This window comes from Phyllobates terribilis, unplaced genomic scaffold (genome assembly GCF_046119375.1).
Source record: "Phyllobates terribilis strain yellow unplaced genomic scaffold, ASM4611937v1 Scaffold_12__6_contigs__length_324123572, whole genome shotgun sequence".
NCBI classification, from domain to species: Eukaryota; Metazoa; Chordata; class Amphibia; order Anura; family Dendrobatidae; genus Phyllobates; species Phyllobates terribilis.
In genome coordinates, this window is record NW_027362772.1 from 182,069,352 (window position 1) to 182,092,812 (window position 23,461).

The 23,461-nt window shown below is 40.4% G+C and overlaps 1 protein-coding gene and 1 long non-coding RNA gene across 8 annotated transcripts in view; one reads left to right on the forward strand and one right to left on the reverse strand.

Moving 5' to 3' along the window:
- The window catches only part of LOC141172374 (uncharacterized), a 48,384-nt gene extending 26,333 nt beyond the window's left edge, over positions 1-22,051 (reverse strand). Inside the window, exon 1 of the long non-coding RNA XR_012252465.1 lies at positions 21,950-22,051. This is a non-coding gene — a long non-coding RNA (uncharacterized lncRNA). The remainder of the gene's footprint in view (positions 1-21,949) is intronic.
- The window catches only part of TP73 (tumor protein p73), a 201,833-nt gene that overhangs the window by 115,693 nt on the left and 62,679 nt on the right, over positions 1-23,461 (forward strand). The window lies entirely within an intron of this gene.

The following is a 23,461-nucleotide window of genomic DNA, read 5'->3' on the forward strand; positions in this document are numbered from 1 at the left end:
GGGTAGTAAATCGTTCCTGATGCTATTGTGGATGGATGGAGGCGCTGCATACATTGTAAATTAGATTTTGGCACCTCGGCTGTGTATAGCCCCCTCCAGAGCAGAGTGAGATTCTTGGCATACATGATAGGACATGCAGACCCTGGGATCTACGAGGATGGGATGCTGCATGGAGCTGCTGGGGCTTGTATCAGGCTTCACAGCGCTTACTGTTTATCCTTTCAGTCATGATTGTTTTATGAGCGTAATCTTTTTAAATACAGTGCAAACACTTTCCTGCTTTATGATTTCATGGTCTGGTCACTTTCAAAGAGGAAGGCCGAGGGCTGAAATCCGAAGATCCCCGGAGATTATACAGAGATCTGCAGAAGATCTTACTAGTGCTGCCAGTATGATGGAGTTAGAAAAATGTGACATTGAGCATTAGGACAGTGGTACATTATCTAGATGGATGAACTAGACAGACAGACACATAGATAGATAGATAGATAGATAGATAGATAGATAGATAGATAGATAGATAGATAGATAGATAGATAGATACTCCAAAAGAATAGGGGCAGCACTCCAAAGTCAGATGATGAAAAAATGGATTATTTTGAGTTTTTGTATGTAACCAAATATACAGTTATTGTGAACAGTTAAGCAAGTTGAAGATGAAATGATTTCTAAAAGGCCTAAAGTTAAAGACACATTTCTTGTCATTTTTTTCTTTTTAAAAATTACAAAAAGGAAAATGAGCCAATGCAAAAGTTTGGGCACAGACTTGTGTGCTGAGATAACTTTTACCAAGGTTTCAGACCTTAATTAGCCTGTTAGGGTTATGGCTTGTTCTCTATCATAGTTAGGAAAGGCCAGGTGATGCAAATTTCCAGCTTTTTAAAAAACCAGCATCCTCTAACCTTGTGCCAAAATACAGCAGCCATGGGTTCTTCTAAGCAGCTGTCTGGCACTTTGAAAATGAAAATGGTGGAGGCCCACAAAGCAGGAGAAGGCTATAAGAAGATAGTAAAGCATGTTCAAGTTTACCTTTCCTCAGTTCGAAATGTAATTAAGAAATGGCAGTTAACAGGAACAGTGGAGGTCAAGATAAGGTCTGGAAGATCAAGCAAAATTTTAGTGAGAGCTGCTTGTAGGATTGCTTGAGAGGCAAATCAGAACCCCCGCTTGACTGCAACGACCTTCAGAAAGATTTAGCTGACTCTGGAGTTTGTTCTACTGTTCAGATACACCTGCATAAATATGGCCTTCATGGAAGAGTCATCAGTAGAAAACCTCTCCTGCATTCTCACCATAAAATTCAGCGTCAGAAGTATGAAAAAGAACATCTAAACAAGCCTGATGCATTTTGGAAACAAGTCCTGTAGACCGGTGAGGTTAAATAGAGCTTTTTGGCCACAATGATCAAAGGTATGTGTGGAGAACAAAGGACATAGAATTTCAGGAAAAGAACATCTCGCAACAGCTCAACCATTAAGCATGGGGTTGTGCTTTGGGGTTGTGTTGCAGCCAATGGCACAGGGAACATTTCACACGTAAAGGGACGAATGGATTCAATGAAATTTCAAGCTGCAGTTGAAAAGAGGATGACTTCTACAACTGGATTATGATCCTAAACACACGTCAAAATCCACAATAGATGACCTCAAACGGCGCAAGCTGAAGGTTTAACAATGGCCCTCATAGTCCCCTGATCTGAACATCATTGAAAATCTGTGGCTAGACCTCAAAATAGCAGTGCATGCAAGACGACCCAGAAATATCATAGAGCTGGAAGAATTTTCCAAGGAAGAATGGATGAAAATCCCTTAAACAAGAATTGAAAGACTCTTGGCTGGCTACAAAAAGCGTTTATAAGCTGTGATACTTTCAAAAGGTGGTGCTAGTAGGTACTAACAATGCAGGGTGCCCAAACTTTTTAAACAGCCTATTTTCCTTTTTGTTATTTTTAAAATGAAAAAAAAAGACTATTTTTTTTGTGCCTTAAATACAAAGGAAATATGTCATCCTTAACTTTAGACCTTGTAGGGATCATTTCATTTTCAACTTGCTTAACTGTCCACAATAAAAGTAATTCTGACCAGGGGTGGCCAAACTTTTACATGACACAGTAAATGCAGAGATCGTTAATGTTATATTCTTTTTTATTTAATGTGTAATTTCTTATGAATAATACAGCAGATCCTCAGTACAGAGGAGACCGATATTCCTAAAAGCAAATGTTCATTACAAAGTCTATATGTGCAGTAGAACATATCTTGGGGACTTTGTATCTTTCTTTGCTTGAAAAGTGTGTTTTTCCTTTTTCTGTCTTCAGTTAGATAGGTTTGGATTAATGTAATAGGTATCTATCTTCTATCTATCATCTATCTATTATCTATCTATCTATCATCTATCTATCTATCTATCTTTCTATCTATCTATCATCTATCTGTCTATCATCTATCTATCTGTTATCTCTCTATCTCATATCTATCTATCATCTAATTATCTCTATCTATCTATTATCTATCATCTATCCATCTTATTATCTATCTATCAATTTATCTATCTATCTCCTATCTATCTATCTATCTATCTATCATCTATCTATCTATCTATCTGTCTATCTATCTATATTCTGTCTATCATCTATCCATCTAATTATCTATACATTTATCTATCTATCTATCTATCTATATCTATCTATCAACTATCTATCTATCTATCTCTGACTGTACCTAGTATTAGAAACAGAAGAACACTGACTTTATTTTGCCCACATGACATCATTTTGACCCGGGATAGCAGAGCCTTTTTCAAAGCAGAGCGAGAAAGGCTCTGCTATCTTGAGCCTAAACATCACTACACTGACTAAATAAATGTATCCGTTTGTATCTAACCCTGCTGTGCTGCCGTAGGCTTTATTTCCACATCAGTAATTTAGATCAGTATTTGATCAGTATTTGTATGCCAAAACCAGGAGTGTCTCAAAAACACAGAAAAGATGCCAATCTTTCAATTCTGGATTTTCTCTGTAAGTTTCACTCCTGATTTTGGTTACAAATACTGATGTAAAATACTGACCAAATACTGACATATGAATAAGTCCTTAATTGAAGTCTGTATGAAGAGTTTTTTTGCTAGTTCCTGGAGGCCCTGCACCCACTGAGGATTGCATTAGGTGCTTATTTTTGTATCTATTAATCTATTTATTTGTGAACAGCACCAGACTTCCCCTGTGTACTATCCCATACGATGCGGGTTGGTTACCGGGTATGTTTCAGGATCTGCAGCCAGAGATGCTCTGGAAACCCTGAGAATAGTTGAGATGTTTTGGGTCTGCGGCCCTTGGGGTATAATTACAGGTTTGTGCACTGGGACAACACAGCAGGTGCAGGACATTGTGACAGCTTCTAGACAGATCTATTGTGTGCACAGACTTGTGCACTGTATACACAGCAGGAGCCGGCACCGCTGCTTGTATCCAAGCTGCTTCTATAAACCAACCAGCATCCAAGGATCATCCGTACTTACAAGCACAGGATCATTTATTTGTAAATTCCAAACAGAAGATTCCCACACAGTATGGGAAAACATTCTTATATTCTATTATTATTATTATTATTATTATTATTATATTCTGCCCTCTCGCCTATAGGAACCCAAAGCACGTTATATATATTTCATCAATTTGGTGCCGCAGTGAAGATTTTGACTGGGATTCCTTATATAAAAAGATTTTCATTAATGAACCGGTTGTTTTTCTGTCTTGTTTAAGAATTTAATAATGCCCCCCTATGTCCCTAAATAATGTAAGAGACTGGTAGATGGGTAGACAAATAGATAGATGGGTTATAAATGCATGGATCATTAATGTTTTATTCTTTTTTATTTAATGGGCCATTTCTTATGAATAATACAACAGATCCCCAGTACAGAGGAGCGAAGGCCAGGCCGACATTCCTAAAAGAAAATGTTCACCTTTGATTACAAAGTGTATACAGTGCCTTGAAAAAGTATTCATACACCGTGAACTTTTCCACATTTTTTACACCCACAAACTTAAATGTATTTTATTAGGATTTTATGTGATATGCCAATACAAAGTAGCGAGTATTTGTGAAGTGTAAAGGAAATGATACATGGTTTTCTAAATATTTAAAAAATATAAATCTGAAAATTCTGACGGGCATTTGTATTCAGCCCCCTGTAGCCTGATACCCCTAAATAAAATCTTGCGTGACCAATTGCCTCCAGAAGTCACATAATTAGTAAATTGAGTTCACCTATGTGTAATTTATTCTCAGTGTAACTACAGCTGTTATGTCAAGGCCTCAGAGGTTTGTTTGATAATATTATTGGGCTCGCTCACACTGGTGTATAATACAGAGGAGTGCAATGCAAGAAAATATTGCATTGCACTCTGACCAATCTTATTCAATGATTCAGTGTTCAAAAAAAATTGCCGCATGCTGAGATTGTCTGTGAGGATAGGCTTGCACTTGCCAATGCAAGTCAATGGGTGCGAGAAACAAATTGCACAGCACACGGAACATGCATTTGCTGTCCGATTTTTACGCACACATCTCAAAGAAAACCTGACATATAATCAGCAAAGTACAGTACCGTAAATTCACAGGCTGAACCGTCAGAATAGAATAGATTGAATAGATATAAAGATAGATTAGATAGATAGAAATATGTTGGTGAGATATATAACCAGTGCTTTGTGTGTGTAGTTTTCTGTACCTGTATTTAGCTAATAAATAAATAAATGAAAAAAATGGCATGCGGTCCCCCCTATTTTAATAACCAGCTAAAGGAAAGCAGACAGCTGTGAGTTCTTACTAGTCTGGAAAGGGGCCAATAACCATGGACCTTCCCAGTCTATTAATATCAGCTAACAGCTGTTTGCTTAGCCTTTACTGGTTAGTAAAAAAGGGGGTACTCTAAGAAATGTTTTAATTTTAATAACCATCAAAGGCTAATCAGACAACTGCGGGCTGATATTAATAGACTGGGAAGGGCTATGGATTTTTGCCCTTTCCCAGCATAAGACCAGCCCTCAGCTACCCTAGAAATGCGCGAGTTCTGGCACTTAGCCTCAGCTCTTCCTGATTGCCCTGGTATTTGGCAATCAGGGTAATAGTTTTGAGGTTGATGTGAGCTGTGTAATGTTCGCTGACATCAAGCCCAGGGGTTAGTAATGGAGAGGCGTCTGTCAGACACAACCATTACTAACCCGTTGTAAAAAAAAAAACATAGACACACACAAAAGTCCTTTATTTGTTAAAAGCACTTCCCAACAAGTCCTCTTTTCTCCCCATTTATTAGCATAAAAAATAATCCACATGGTCCGCCGTAATCCAAATGGAGGTTCCATGACAATCCCCATCTTCTTTGCCCATTGTATGGAGCCCCATTCAGAGAACAAAGCTCCATAGACTGGAGCAGCAGCCACTGCCGGGTCTCACTCCACAGCGCGAGAACCCGGCTGCTGTAACAAGTGATGACGTCAGTAAGGTTACCGCAGTTCAGTGGCTATGACCTGCGGTAACCTTACTGACATCACTGCTCGTCACAGTGTGAGAACTGGCATTGGCTGCTGCTCCAGTCTCTGGTTCTCACTGATGTCACCGCTCATCACAGCAGCCGGCTTCTTGCGCTGCGCAGCTTGAGAACCAACTGTGGCAGCTGCTCCAGTCTATGGACTTTCGTTCTCTGAATGGGGCTCGATACACTAGACGAAGAAGACGGGGATCGTCGTGGGACCTCCAGTTGGATTACAGTGGACTCTGTGGATTTCTTGGTGATAAATGGGGGAAAGAGGCAAGTTGTTGAGGAGTGCTTTTTACAAATAAAGGACTTGTGTGTGTGTGTGTGTGTGTTTCTTTCTTTTGACTATGGGGTTAGTAATGGGGGTGTCTCATATACACTTCTCCATTACTAACGCCTGGGCTTGATGTAAGCGGACATTACACAGCTGCCATAAACCCCAAAACCATTACCCCAATTTCCCTCGCACCAGGGCAACTGGGAAGAGCCGAACACTAAGCGCCAGAATTGGCGCATCTTATAGATGAACCATTTTTTGCTCTTGTGTTAGTAGGCTGGGAAGGGGCCGATATCCATGGACTTTTCCAGCCTACTAATATCAGCCCACAGCTGTCTGCTTAGCCTTTACTGGTTATTAAAGATGTGGGGGACCCCTCACCATTTTTTTTATTTATCTATTTATTAGCTAAATATAAGTACAATAAACTACACACGCACGGCACTAATTATGTATCTCACTGATATCTTTTTATCTATCTATCTATCTAATTTATCTATCTATGTATTCTATTTATCTATTCTATCTGTATATACAGTAAGATTGCTTTATTAGTTTGTAAACTAACTTTAAATTACATAGAGAATTTCAGTATGCAAAAGATGATGTTAAAAACGTATTGTATACGGATTGCATATGCATGTCATACAGATGTCATACGGATGCTAGTTGAGAAAAATCACATTGTACTCGCATGACACTCGTTCTACTTTTCTGGATCAACATCGGACCGATTTTTTACATGCTAGTGTGACTCCAGCCTTAGGGATCAAACAGCATCATCAATACCAAGGAGCACACCAGTCAGGTCAGCGATAAATCATAATAGTCCCAAAAATTGTCATATACTCACATTTATGTTTGTGAATATAACGTGAAACAATGTGGAAAAGTTCAAGGGTATGAATACTTTTTCAAGGCACTGTATACACAATAGAATAAATCTACATAAAAGAGTCACTGACACATTACAGATCCAGTAGTGATCCTGAGTTATATGCCACAAATGCATTCATAAATCTGCCACCTGTCATTAGAGACTGTCAGCAAGCTTGTCTGCAGAAGTATCCCCTATCAGCTTAGGTGATCTCCACAGCATACTCTATGCAGACACAGGAATAGCATAGAAAGTGTCAGGGCCCACCAGCAGAATAGTGAGTGCAGCTCTGGAGTATAGTAATACAGGTTATAATTCATTGTATGAAACCAATTCCTCAGTGTTTGATGATTTTTTTGGTGTATAGATAAATATCTATTGTTGAGCGAGTATTCCCAGAAAGATCACTCGTTCTTCTCGGGGTCACTCAACATGTTCTAACTGTATTTTTCCAACTTTAATGGCCATTATGGAATTAAAGCGCACCTGTCAGCAGGGTTGTGCTTAGTAAACCACATACACTGTCAGGTGAGCGACATTACACTGATTAAAATGATACCTGTCAGAAGCCATACAGCTGAATAAACAAGCAGAGCACCAGATAAAGCGCCTCCCCAAAGGCTGCCCCAAAGCACAAGCATCTCATTATCTCAGAAATGAAAATAAAGATTAAAAAAGAACCACAGGACGGATTTCATCAACTAAGGTATCATATTAATCAGTGTAACGGCGCCCACCTGAGAGTGTATGTGTTTTTTTAAGCACAATCCTGCTGACAGGTGCTCCCTTAACTGTGTAAGTTCACCAGATGATCATTTCTTCAATGGATTTTCACACATCAACCTACTTCTATCTAATCTGTATGGCCATTTTAAAGGGAATGTGTCATGTTGAAATTCAGTGTTGCTTAAATCAGGTTTTTGTGTTAAATACTGTATATATATTTTTTGTAATTTTGGGCAATTTTTTTTCTATATCACGATCTTTACTAAAAATAAGAATTAGAAATCTTGCAATTTTCACAGTAGCCACTGGGCCTTTTTAGACTCTTATGTTCATGTCATGTTTTTGTTGCACTTTTTTTTCTGTGCATGTTTGCTTTGATAAAAGCAGCATTTTACTGTCTCAGCAAACTAAATGAGATTTCTGAAATTATTTTTTCCTTGCAGTTTTGAAGCAGTTTCAGTGTAGGATAAGTAATGTAATGTATGTACACAGTAACTGCACCAGCAAAATAGTGAGTGCCGCTCTGGCGTATAATACAGGATGTAACTCAGGATCAGTACAGGATCAGTAATGTAATGTATGTACACAGTGACTGCACCAGCAGAATAGTGAGTGCAGCTCTGGAGTATAATACAGGATGTAACTCAGGATCAGTACAGGATCAGTAATGTAAAGTATGTACACAGTAACTCCACCATCAGAATAGTGAGTGCAGCTCTGGAGTATAATACAGGGTGTAACTCAGGATCAGTACAGGATCAGTAATGTAATGTATGTACACAGTAACTGCACCAGCAGAATAGTGAGTGCAGCTCTGGAGTATAATACAGGATGTAACTCAGGATCAGTACAGGATCAGTAATGTAATGTATGTACACAGTAACTCCACCATCAGAATAGTGAGTGCAGCTCTGGAGTATAATACAGGGTGTAACTCAGGATCAGTACAGGATCAGTAATGTAATGTATGTACACAGTAACTGCACCAGCAGAATAGTGAGTGCAGCTCTGGAGTATAATACAGGATGTAACTCAGGATCAGTACAGGATCAGTAATGTAATGTATGTACACAGTAACTCCACCATCAGAATAGTGAGTGCCGCTCTGGAGTATAATACAGGATGTAACTCAGGATCAGTACAGGATAAGTAATGTAATGTATGTACACAGTGACTGCAACAGCAGAATAGTGAGTGCAGCTCTGAAGTATAATACAGGATGTAACTCAGGATCAGTAATGTAATGTAGGTACACAGTGACTCCACCAGCAGAATAGTGAATGCAGCTCTGGAGTATAATACAGGATGTAACTCAGGATCAGTACAGGATAAGTAATGTAATATATGTACACAGTGACTCCTCCAGCAGAATAGTGAGTGCAGCTCTGGAGTATAATACAGGATGTAACTCAGGATCAGTACAGGATAAGTAATGTAATATATGTACACAGTGACTCCTCCAGCAGAATAGTGAATGCAGCTCTGGAGTATAATACAGGATGTAACTCAGGATCAGTACAGGATCAGTAATGTAATGTATGTACACAGTGACTGCACCAGCAGAATAGTGAGTGCAGCTCTGGAGTATAATACAGGATGTAACTCAGGATCAGTACAGGATAAGTAATGTAATATATTTATACAGTGACTGCACCAGCAGAATAGTGAGTGCAGCTCTGGAGTATAATACAGGATGTAACTCAGGATCAGTAATGTACTGTATGTACACAGTGCCTGCACCACCAGAATAGTGAGTGCAGCTCTGGAGTATAATACAGGATGTAACTCAGGATCAGTACAGGATCAGTAATGTAATGTATGTACACAGTAACTCCACCATCAGAATAGTGAGTGCAGCTCTGGAGTATAATACAGGATGTAACTCAGGATCAGTACAGGATCAGTAATGTAATGTATGTACACAGTGACTGCACCAGCAGAATAGTGAGTGCCGCTCTGGCGTATAATACAGGATGTAACTCAGAATCAGTACAGGATCAGTAATGTAATGTATGTACACAGTAACTCCACCATCAGAATAGTGAGTGCAGCTCTGGAGTATAATACAGGATGTAACTCAGGATCAGTACAGGATCAGTAATGTAATGTATGTACACAGTGACTGCACCAGCAGAATAGTGAGTGCAGCTCTGGAGTATAATACAGGAGGTAACTCAGGATCTGTACAGGATCAGTAATGTAATGTATGTACACAGTGACTGCACCAGCTGAATAGTGAGTGCAGCTCTGGAGTATAATACAGGATGTAACTCAGGATCAGTACAGGATCAGTAATGTAATGTATGTACACAGTAACTGCACCAGCAGAATAGTGAGTGCAGCTCTGGAGTATAATACAGGATGTAACTCAGGATCAGTACAGGATCAGTAATGTACTGTATGTACACAGTGACTGCACCAGCAGAATAGTGAGTGCAGCTCTGGAGTATAATACAGGAGGTAACTCAGGATCTGTACAGGATCAGTAATGTAATGTATGTACACAGTGACTGCACCAGCTGAATAGTGAGTGCAGCTCTGAAGTATAATACAGGATGTAACTCAGGATCAGTAATGTAATGTATGTACACAGTAACTCCACCATCAGAATAGTGAGTGCAGCTCTGGAGTATAATACAGGGTGTAACTCAGGATCAGTACAGGATCAGTAATGTAATGTATGTACACAGTAACTGCACCAGCAGAATAGTGAGTGCAGCTCTGGAGTATAATACAGGATGTAACTCAGGATCAGTACAGGATCAGTAATGTAATGTATGTACACAGTAACTCCACCATCAGAATAGTGAGTGCCGCTCTGGAGTATAATACAGGATGTAACTCAGGATCAGTACAGGATAAGTAATGTAATGTATGTACACAGTGACTGCACCAGCAGAATAGTGAGTGCAGCTCTGAAGTATAATACAGGATGTAACTCAGGATCAGTAATGTAATGTAGGTACACAGTGACTCCACCAGCAGAATAGTGAATGCAGCTCTGGAGTATAATACAGGATGTAACTCAGGATCAGTACAGGATAAGTAATGTAATGTATGTACACAGTGACTGCACCAGCAGAATAGTGAGTGCAGCTCTGGAGTATAATACAGGATGTAACTCAGGATCAGTACAGGATAAGTAATGTAATATATTTATACAGTGACTGCACCAGCAGAATAGTGAGTGCAGCTCTGGAGTATAATACAGGATGTAACTCAGGATCAGTAATGTACTGTATGTACACAGTGCCTGCACCACCAGAATAGTGAGTGCAGCTCTGGAGTATAATACAGGATGTAACTCAGGATCAGTACAGGATCAGTAATGTAATATATGTACACAGTAACTCCACCATCAGAATAGTGAGTGCAGCTCTGGAGTATAATACAGGATGTAACTCAGGATCAGTACAGGATCAGTAATGTAATGTATGTACACAGTGACTGCACCAGCAGAATAGTGAGTGCCGCTCTGGCGTATAATACAGGATGTAACTCAGGATCAGTACAGGATCAGTAATGTAATGTATGTACACAGTGACTGCACCAGCAGAATAGTGAGTGCAGCTCTGGAGTATAATACAGGATGTAACTCAGGATCAGTACAGGATCAGTAATGTAAAGTATGTACACAGTAACTCCACCATCAGAATAGTGAGTGCAGCTATGGAGTATAATACAGGGTGTAACTCAGGATCAGTACAGGATCAGTAATGTAATGTATGTACACAGTAACTGCACCAGCAGAATAGTGAGTGCAGCTCTGGAGTATAATACAGGATGTAACTCAGGATCAGTACAGGATCAGTAATGTAATGTATGTACACAGTAACTCCACCATCAGAATAGTGAGTGCCGCTCTGGAGTATAATACAGGATGTAACGCAGGATCAGTACAGGATAAGTAATGTAATGTATGTACACAGTGACTGCAACAGCAGAATAGTGAGTGCAGCTCTGAAGTATAATACAGGATGTAACTCAGGATCAGTAATGTAATGTAGGTACACAGTGACTCCACCAGCAGAATAGTGAATGCAGCTCTGGAGTATAATACAGGATGTAACTCAGGATCAGTACAGGATAAGTAATGTAATATATGTACACAGTGACTCCTCCAGCAGAATAGTGAGTGCAGCTCTGGAGTATAATACAGGATGTAACTCAGGATCAGTACAGGATCAGTAATGTAATGTATGTACACAGTGACTGCACCAGCAGAATAGTGAGTGCAGCTCTGGAGTATAATACAGGATGTAACTCAGGATCAGTACAGGATAAGTAATGTAATATATTTATACAGTGACTGCACCAGCAGAATAGTGAGTGCAGCTCTGGAGTATAATACAGGATGTAACTCAGGATCAGTAATGTACTGTATGTACACAGTGCCTGCACCACCAGAATAGTGAGTGCAGCTCTGGAGTATAATACAGGATGTAACTCAGGATCAGTACAGGATCAGTAATGTAATGTATGTACACAGTAACTCCACCATCAGAATAGTGAGTGCAGCTCTGGAGTATAATACACGATGTAACTCAGGATCAGTACAGGATCAGTAATGTAATGTATGTACACAGTGACTGCACCAGCAGAATAGTGAGTGCCGCTCTGGCGTATAATACAGGATGTAACTCAGAATCAGTACAGGATCAGTAATGTAATGTATGTACACAGTGACTGCACCAGCAGAATAGTGAGTGCAGCTCTGGAGTATAATACAGGATGTAACTCAGGATCAGTACAGGATCAGTAATGTAATGTATGTACACAGTAACTCCACCATCAGAATAGTGAGTGCAGCTCTGGAGTATAATACAGGATGTAACTCAGGATCAGTACAGGATCAGTAATGTAATGTATGTACACAGTGACTGCACCAGCAGAATAGTGAGTGCAGCTCTGGAGTATAATACAGGAGGTAACTCAGGATCTGTACAGGATCAGTAATGTAATGTATGTACACAGTGACTGCACCAGCTGAATAGTGAGTGCAGCTCTGGAGTATAATACAGGATGTAACTCAGGATCAGTACAGGATCAGTAATGTAATGTATGTACACAGTAACTGCACCAGCAGAATAGTGAGTGCAGCTCTGGAGTATAATACAGGATGTAACTCAGGATCAGTGCAGGATCAGTAATGTAATGTATGTACACAGTGACTGCACCAGCAGAATAGTGAGTGCAGCTCTGGAGTATAATACAGGAGGTAACTCAGGATCTGTACAGGATCAGTAATGTAATGTATGTACACAGTGACTGCACCAGCTGAATAGTGAGTGCAGCTCTGAAGTATAATACAGGATGTAACTCAGGATCAGTAATGTAATGTATGTACACAGTAACTCCACCATCAGAATAGTGAGTGCAGCTCTGGAGTATAATACAGGGTGTAACTCAGGATCAGTACAGGATCAGTAATGTAATGTATGTACACAGTAACTGCACCAGCAGAATAGTGAGTGCAGCTCTGGAGTATAATACAGGATGTAACTCAGGATCAGTACAGGATCAGTAATGTAATGTATGTACACAGTAACTCCACCATCAGAATAGTGAGTGCCGCTCTGGAGTATAATACAGGATGTAACTCAGGATCAGTACAGGATAAGTAATGTAATGTATGTACACAGTGACTGCACCAGCAGAATAGTGAGTGCAGCTCTGAAGTATAATACAGGATGTAACTCAGGATCAGTAATGTAATGTAGGTACACAGTGACTCCACCAGCAGAAAAGTGAATGCAGCTCTGGAGTATAATACAGGATGTAACTCAGGATCAGTACAGGATAAGTAATGTAATGTATGTACACAGTGACTGCACCAGCAGAATAGTGAGTGCAGCTCTGGAGTATAATACAGGATGTAACTCAGGATCAGTACAGGATAAGTAATGTAATATATTTATACAGTGACTGCACCAGCAGAATAGTGAGTGCAGCTCTGGAGTATAATACAGGATGTAACTCAGGATCAGTAATGTACTGTATGTACACAGTGCCTGCACCACCAGAATAGTGAGTGCAGCTCTGGAGTATAATACAGGATGTAACTCAGGATCAGTACAGGATCAGTAATGTAATGTATGTACACAGTAACTCCACCATCAGAATAGTGAGTGCAGCTCTGGAGTATAATACAGGATGTAACTCAGGATCAGTACAGGATCAGTAATGTAATGTATGTACACAGTGACTGCACCAGCAGAATAGTGAGTGCCGCTCTGGCGTATAATACAGGATGTAACTCAGGATCAGTACAGGATCAGTAATGTAATGTATGTACACAGTGACTGCACCAGCAGAATAGTGAGTGCAGCTCTGGAGTATAATACAGGATGTAACTCAGGATCAGTACAGGATCAGTAATGTAATGTATGTACACAGTAACTCCACCATCAGAATAGTGAGTGCAGCTCTGGAGTATAATACAGGGTGTAACTCAGGATCAGTACAGGATCAGTAATGTAATGTATGTACACAGTAACTGCACCAGCAGAATAGTGAGTGCAGCTCTGGAGTATAATACAGGATGTAACTCAGGATCAGTACAGGATCAGTAATGTAATGTATGTACACAGTAACTCCACCATCAGAATAGTGAGTGCAGCTCTGGAGTATAATACAGGGTGTAACTCAGGATCAGTACAGGATCAGTAATGTAATGTATGTACACAGTAACTGCACCAGCAGAATAGTGAGTGCAGCTCTGGAGTATAATACAGGATGTAACTCAGGATCAGTACAGGATCAGTAATGTAATGTATGTACACAGTAACTCCACCATCAGAATAGTGAGTGCCGCTCTGGAGTATAATACAGGATGTAACTCAGGATCAGTACAGGATAAGTAATGTAATGTATGTACACAGTGACTGCACCAGCAGAATAGTGAGTGCAGCTCTGAAGTATAATACAGGATGTAACTCAGGATCAGTAATGTAATGTAGGTACACAGTGACTCCACCAGCAGAAAAGTGAATGCAGCTCTGGAGTATAATACAGGATGTAACTCAGGATCAGTACAGGATAAGTAATGTAATGTATGTACACAGTGACTGCACCAGCAGAATAGTGAGTGCAGCTCTGGAGTATAATACAGGATGTAACTCAGGATCAGTACAGGATAAGTAATGTAATATATTTATACAGTGACTGCACCAGCAGAATAGTGAATGCAGCTCTGGAGTATAATACAGGATGTAACTCAGGATCAGTACAGGATAAGTAATGTAATGTATGTACACAGTGACTCCTCCAGCAGAATAGTGAGTGCAGCTCTGGAGTATAATACAGGATGTAACTCAGGATCAGTACAGGATCAGTAATGTAATGTATGTACACAGTGACTGCACCAGCAGAATAGTGAGTGCAGCTCTGGAGTATAATACAGGATGTAACTCAGGATCAGTACAGGATAAGTAATGTAATATATTTATACAGTGACTGCACCAGCAGAATAGTGAGTGCAGCTCTTGAGTATAATACAGGATGTAACTCAGGATCAGTAATGTACTGTATGTACACAGTGCCTGCACCACCAGAATAGTGAGTGCAGCTCTGGAGTATAATACAGGATGTAACTCAGGATCAGTACAGGATCAGTAATGTAATGTATGTACACAGTGACTGCACCAGCAGAATAGTGAGTGCAGCTCTGAAGTATAATACAGGATGTAACTCAGGATCAGTAATGTACTGTATGTACACAGTGCCTGCACCACCAGAATAGTGAGTGCAGCTCTGGAGTATAATACAGGATGTAACTCAGGATCAGTATAGGATCAATAATGTAATGTATATACACAGTGACTGCACCAGCAGAATAGTGAGTGCAGCTCTGAAGTATAATACAGGATGTAACTCAGGATCAGTAATATAAGGTATGTACACAGTGACTCCACCAGCAGAATAATGAGTGCAGCTCTGGAGTATAATACAGGATGTAACTCAGGATCAGTACAGGATAAGTAATGTAATGTATGTACACAGTGACTGCACCAGCAGAATAGTGAGTGCAGCTCTGGAGTATAATACAGGATGTAACTCAGGATCAGTACAGGATCAGTAATGTAATGTATGTACACAGTAACTCCACCATCAGAATAGTGAGTGCAGCTCTGGAGTATAATACAGGATGTAACTCAGGATCAGTACAGGATCAGTAATGTAATGTATGTACACAGTGACTGCACCAGCAGAATAGTGAGTGCCGCTCTGGCGTATAATACAGGATGTAACTCAGGATCAGTACAGGATCAGTAATGTACTGTATGTACACAGTGACTGCACCAGCAGAATAGTGAGTGCAGCTCTGGAGTATAATACAGGATGTAACTCAGGATCAGTACAGGATCAGTAATGTAATGTATGTACACAGTAACTCCACCATCAGAATAGTGAGTGCAGCTCTGGAGTATAATACAGGGTGTAACTCAGGATCAGTACAGGATCAGTAATGTAATGTATGTACACAGTAACTGCACCAGCAGAATAGTGAGTGCAGCTCTGGAGTATAATACAGGATGTAACTCAGGATCAGTACAGGATCAGTAATGTAATGTATGTACACAGTAACTCCACCATCAGAATAGTGAGTGCAGCTGTGGAGTATAATACAGGGTGTAACTCAGGATCAGTACAGGATCAGTAATGTAATGTATGTACACAGTAACTGCACCAGCAGAATAGTGAGTGCAGCTCTGGAGTATAATACAGGATGTAACTCAGGATCAGTACAGGATCAGTAATGTAATGTATGTACACAGTAACTCCACCTTCAGAATAGTGAGTGCCGCTCTGGAGTATAATACAGGATGTAACTCAGGATCAGTACAGGATAAGTAATGTAATGTATGTACACAGTGACTGCACCAGCAGAATAGTGAGTGCAGCTCTGAAGTAAAATACAGGATGTAACTCAGGATCAGTAATGTAATGTAGGTACACAGTGACTCCACCAGCAGAATAGTGAATGCAGCTCTGGAGTATAATACAGGATGTAACTCAGGATCAGTACAGGATAAGTAATGTAATGTATGTACACAGTGACTCCTCCAGCAGAATAGTGAGTGCAGCTCTGGAGTATAATACAGGATGTAACTCAGGATCAGTACAGGATCAGTAATGTAATGTATGTACACAGTGACTGCACCAGCAGAATAGTGAGTGCAGCTCTGGAGTATAATACAGGATGTAACTCAGGATCAGTACAGGATAAGTAATGTAATATATTTATACAGTGACTGCACCAGCAGAATAGTGAGTGCAGCTCTGGAGTATAATACAGGATGTAACTCAGGATCAGTAATGTACTGTATGTACACAGTGCCTGCACCACCAGAATAGTGAGTGCAGCTCTGGAGTATAATACAGGATGTAACTCAGGATCAGTACAGGATCAGTAATGTAATGTATGTACACAGTGACTGCACCAGCAGAATAGTGAGTGCAGCTCTGAAGTATAATACAGGATGTAACTCAGGATCAGTAATGTACTGTATGTACACAGTGCCTGCACCACCAGAATAGTGAGTGCAGCTCTGGAGTATAATACAGGATGTAACTCAGGATCAGTATAGGATCAATAATGTAATGTATGTACACAGTGACTGCACCAGCAGAATAGTGAGTGCAGCTCTGAAGTATAATACAGGATGTAACTCAGGATCAGTAATATAAGGTATGTACACAGTGACTCCACCAGCAGAATAATGAGTGCAGCTCTGGAGTATAATACAGGATGTAACTCAGGATCAGTACAGGATAAGTAATGTAATGTATGTACACAGTGACTGCACCAGCAGAATAGTGAGTGCAGCTCTGGAGTATAATACAGGATGTAACTCAGGATCAGTACAGGATCAGTAATGTAATGTATGTACACAGTAACTCCACCATCAGAATAGTGAGTGCAGCTCTGGAGTATAATACAGGATGTAACTCAGGATCAGTACAGGATCAGTAATGTAATGTATGTACACAGTAACTCCACCATCAGAATAGTGAGTGCAGCTCTGGAGTATAATACAGGGTGTAACTCAGGATCAGTACAGGATCAGTAATGTAATGTATGTACACAGTAACTGCACCAGCAGAATAGTGAGTGCAGCTCTGGAGTATAATACAGGATGTAACTCAGGATCAGTAATGTAATGTATGTACACAGTAACTCCACCATCAGAATAGTGAGTGCAGCTCTGGAGTATAATACAGGGTGTAACTCAGGATCAGTACAGGATCAGTAATGTAATGTATGTACACAGTGACTCCTCCAGCAGAATAGTGAGTGCAGCTCTGGAGTATAATACAGGATGTAACTCAGGATCAGTACAGGATCAGTAATGTAATGTATGTACACAGTGACTGCACCAGCAGAATAGTGAGTGCAGCTCTGGAGTATAATACAGGATGTAACTCAGGATCAGTACAGGATAAGTAATGTAATATATTTATACAGTGACTGCACCAGCAGAATAGTGAGTGCAGCTCTGGAGTATAATACAGGATGTAACTCAGGATCAGTAATGTACTGTATGTACACAGTGCCTGCACCACCAGAATAGTGAGTGCAGCTCTGGAGTATAATACAGGATGTAACTCAGGATCAGTACAGGATCAGTAATGTAATGTATGTACACAGTGACTGCACCAGCAGAATAGTGAGTGCAGCTCTGAAGTATAATACAGGATGTAACTCAGGATCATTAATGTACTGTATGTACACAGTGCCTGCACCACCAGAATAGTGAGTGCAGCTCTGGAGTATAATACAGGATGTAACTCAGGATCAGTATAGGATCAATAATGTAATGTATGTACACAGTGACTGCACCAGCAGAATAGTGAGTGCAGCTCTGGAGTATAATACAGGATGTAACTCAGGATCAGTAATATAAGGTATGTACACAGTGACTCCACCAGCAGAATAATGAGTGCAGCTCTGGAGTATAATACAGGATGTAACTCAGGATCAGTACAGGATAAGTAATGTAATGTATGTACACAGTGACTGCACCAGCAGAATAGTGAGTGCAGCTCTGGAGTATAATACAGGATGTAACTCAGGATCAGTACAGGATCAGTAATGTAATGTATGTACACAGTAACTCCACCATCAGAATAGTGAGTGCAGCTCTGGAGTATAATACAGGATGTAACTCAGGATCAGTACAGGATCAGTAATGTAATGTATGTACACAGTGACTGCACCAGCAGAATAGTGAGTGCCGCTCTGGCGTATAATACAGGATGTAACTCAGGATCAGTACAGGATCAGTAATGTACTGTATGTACACAGTGACTGCACCAGCAGAATAGTGAGTGCAGCTCTGGAGTATAATACAGGATGTAACTCAGGATCAGTACAGGATCAGTAATGTAATGTATGTACACAGTAACTCCACCATCAGAATAGTGAGTGCAGCTCTGGAGTATAATACAGGGTGTAACTCAGGATCAGTACAGGATCAGTAATGTAATGTATGTACACAGTAACTGCACCAGCAGAATAGTGAGTGCAGCTCTGGAGTATAATACAGGATGTAACTCAGGATCAGTACAGGATCAGTAATGTAATGTATGTACACAGTAACTCCACCATCAGAATAGTGAGTGCAGCTGTGGAGTATAATACAGGGTGTAACTCAGGATCAGTACAGGATCAGTAATGTAATGTATGTACACAGTAACTGCACCAGCAGAATAGTGAGTGCAGCTCTGGAGTATAATACAGGATGTAACTCAGGATCAGTACAGGATCAGTAATGTAATGTATGTACACAGTAACTCCACCTTCAGAATAGTGAGTGCCGCTCTGGAGTATAATACAGGATGTAACTCAGGATCAGTACAGGATAAGTAATGTAATGTATGTACACAGTGACTGCACCAGCAGAATAGTGAGTGCAGCTCTGAAGTATAATACAGGATGTAACTCAGGATCAGTAATGTAATGTAGGTACACAGTGACTCCACCAGCAGAATAGTGAATGCAGCTCTGGAGTATAATACAGGATGTAACTCAGGATCAGTACAGGATAAGTAATGTAATGTATGTACACAGTGACTCCTCCAGCAGAATAGTGAGTGCAGCTCTGGAGTATAATACAGGATGTAACTCAGGATCAGTACAGGATCAGTAATGTAATGTATGTACACAGTGACTGCACCAGCAGAATAGTGAGTGCAGCTCTGGAGTATAATACAGGATGTAACTCAGGATCAGTACAGGATAAGTAATGTAATATATTTATACAGTGACTGCACCAGCAGAATAGTGAGTGCAGCTCTGGAGTATAATACAGGATGTAACTCAGGATCAGTAATGTACTGTATGTACACAGTGCCTGCACCACCAGAATAGTGAGTGCAGCTCTGGAGTATAATACAGGATGTAACTCAGGATCAGTACAGGATCAGTAATGTAATGTATGTACACAGTGACTGCACCAGCAGAATAGTGAGTGCAGCTCTGAAGTATAATACAGGATGTAACTCAGGATCAGTAATGTACTGTATGTACACAGTGCCTGCACCACCAGAATAGTGAGTGCAGCTCTGGAGTATAATACAGGATGTAACTCAGGATCAGTATAGGATCAATAATGTAATGTATGTACACAGTGACTGCACCAGCAGAATAGTGAGTGCAGCTCTGAAGTATAATACAGGATGTAACTCAGGATCAGTAATATAAGGTATGTACACAGTGACTCCACCAGCAGAATAATGAGTGCAGCTCTGGAGTATAATACAGGATGTAACTCAGGATCAGTACAGGATAAGTAATGTAATGTATGTACACAGTGACTGCACCAGCAGAATAGTGAGTGCAGCTCTGGAGTATAATACAGGATGTAACTCAGGATCAGTACAGGATCAGTAATGTAATGTATGTACACAGTAACTCCACCATCAGAATAGTGAGTGCAGCTCTGGAGTATAATACAGGATGTAACTCAGGATCAGTACAGGATCAGTAATGTAATGTATGTACACAGTGACTGCACCAGCAGAATAGTGAGTGCCGCTCTGGCGTATAATACAGGATTTAACTCAGGATCAGTACAGGATCAGTAATGTACTGTATGTACACAGTGACTGCACCAGCAGAATAGTGAGTGCAGCTCTGGAGTATAATACAGGATGTAACTCAGGATCAGTACAGGATCAGTAATGTAATGTATGTACACAGTAACTCCACCATCAGAATAGTGAGTGCAGCTCTGGAGTATAATACAGGGTGTAACTCAGGATCAGTACAGGATCAGTAATGTAATGTATGTACACAGTAACTGCACCAGCAGAATAGTGAGTGCAGCTCTGGAGTATAATACAGGATGTAACTCAGGATCAGTAATGTAATGTATGTACACAGTAACTCCACCATCAGAATAGTGAGTGCAGCTCTGGAGTATAATACAGGGTGTAACTCAGGATCAGTACAGGATCAGTAATGTAATGTATGTACACAGTGACTCCTCCAGCAGAATAGTGAGTGCAGCTCTGGAGTATAATACAGGATGTAACTCAGGATCAGTACAGGATCAGTAATGTAATGTATGTACACAGTGACTGCACCAGCAGAATAGTGAGTGCAGCTCTGGAGTATAATACAGGATGTAACTCAGGATCAGTACAGGATAAGTAATGTAATATATTCATACAGTGACTGCACCAGCAGAATAGTGAGTGCAGCTCTGGAGTATAATACAGGATGTAACTCAGGATCAGTAATGTACTGTATGTACACAGTGCCTGCACCACCAGAATAGTGAGTGCAGCTCTGGAGTATAATACAGGATGTAACTCAGGATCAGTACAGGATCAGTAATGTAATGTATGTACACAGTGACTGCACCAGCAGAATAGTGAGTGCAGCTCTGAAGTATAATACAGGATGTAACTCAGGATCATTAATGTACTGTATGTACACAGTGCCTGCACCACCAGAATAGTGAGTGCAGCTCTGGAGTATAATACAGGATGTAACTCAGGATCAGTATAGGATCAATAATGTAATGTATGTACACAGTGACTGCACCAGCAGAATAGTGAGTGCAGCTCTGAAGTATAATACAGGATGTAACTCAGGATCAGTAATATAAGGTATGTACACAGTGACTCCACCAGCAGAATAGTGAGTGCAGCTCTGGAGTATAATACAGGATGTAACTCAGGATCAGTACAGGATAAGTAATGCAATGTATGTACACAGTGACTCCTCCAGCAGAATAGTGAGTGCAGCTCTGGAGTATAATACAGGATGTAACTCAGGATCAGTAATGTAATGTAAGTACACAGTGACTGCACCAGCAGAATAGTGAGTGCAGCTCTGGAGTATAATACAGGATGTAACTCAGGATCAGTAATGTACTGTATGTACACAGTGCCTGCACCACCAGAATAGTGAGTGCAGCTCTGGAGTATATGCTGGGTGATCCTAGTTGATGTAGGTTAATCCTATATAACAGTAAAGTGATGTACAATGGTGCCCGTGACCAGTACACTTATGTCCTTACCTAGGCTTTTCCAGGATAGCACCAAACAAGGTAAAATTATTCATGCTGGTTACTGAACCCTTCAGATATGTACTGCAATACCTGCATTATTTCCAGGATCTGTCGTAACAGATTCGCTCAAGCCAGTTAACGGTATTTGCGGTTTGCAAGATCCTACATGCCAGAGTCGGATGACAGACACATTATTATCACCACCGTGGCGCTATCTTGTCCGAACCTGTCCCAGGACACAAATACAGCTGCCTGGTAGGAGTGCAAAAAGAATTAACAGCCTGCGGCTCCATCTCTCTCTCTAGAGCTTCTTGGTGGCTTTTGCTTGGATCCAATGATTACACTGAAAGGCAAGTTGAGTTTAGTCGTCTCTGCACAGACTGGAATGTATGGTAGGAGGGGGATCGGGGGTGATGGGTGGGAAAATGTAATTGTTTGGGCAAATCATTTCCTTTCAAGAAAAAAAATAAAATAACCCAAAACAGACAAGTCCGGACAGCAATCGAAGATAACTGCGATGTTATCAGCTCTCAATGTGTTGGGACACATCAGCTAGCGGATCTACAGAGACCTGGTGGCTCGGGCTCCTTGTTTTTGTAGGGTCAAAAGTGAAGTTTGTGTTGAGCCAATGCATATTGATAATTGCGCTCAAGTGTCGAGCAACTGGACTTGCCTGTCGATGGTGGAGTCGCGCCTGTCGAGGCCAGGCCAACCACAATTACTCCACCTGTTATCATGTAGATAGGAGGCTTTTTTAGAGTCAATGTCAGGAATCATTTTTAAAAGAAAGGCGTTATGATAAGGAAGATTGCACGTCTTATTTTTTTTTTTAAACCACATAAAACACAACATTAATATAGCATGTAAAACTACCCTAAGGCTATGTTCACACGTAGCGTAAATAGTGCTTTTTTCCGCTGCATTTTTTTGGTTCATAGGAAATCTGCCGTTTTTAACTGTCCAAATGGATGTGAGTTCTTGAAGACTCATACCCATCGTGCTATTATTAATGCTGTTGAATTCTGTGTTTTTTGGTGCTTTTTTTCTCCACAGGCTTCTATGAGCCTGAAAAAAAAAGCATATAAAATCCACAGCTCTTTTTAAGTGCGGTATCAAAGTTTTTCTATACTAAAAAGCGGCATTAATAAATGCTTCAAATCTGCACCAAAAAGGTATTAAAAAAAGGGCAGAATGCATAAAAAATGCAGTAAAGAAACAATAATTAGAGATGATTGTTATTGCATATATTACCGCCGACACCTACAGAAAACATGCGGATAAAAAGGAGCAGAAAAATACCAGCATTTTTACTTCATGTGAACGCAACCCTAAAGACTGGAATCACACACACAACTTTTGGTGCCTAAGTGGATCTAAAAGAAATAGGAACTAGAAAAAAACAGATTTCCACTGCTAGAAAAACTTCTGGCTTCAGGAATCAGTTTAAAAATAAGGTATCCTTTTTATTTTTGCAAAGTTTATATATTTTGGGAGTTTGCTGAACCATACATGGATTATGCG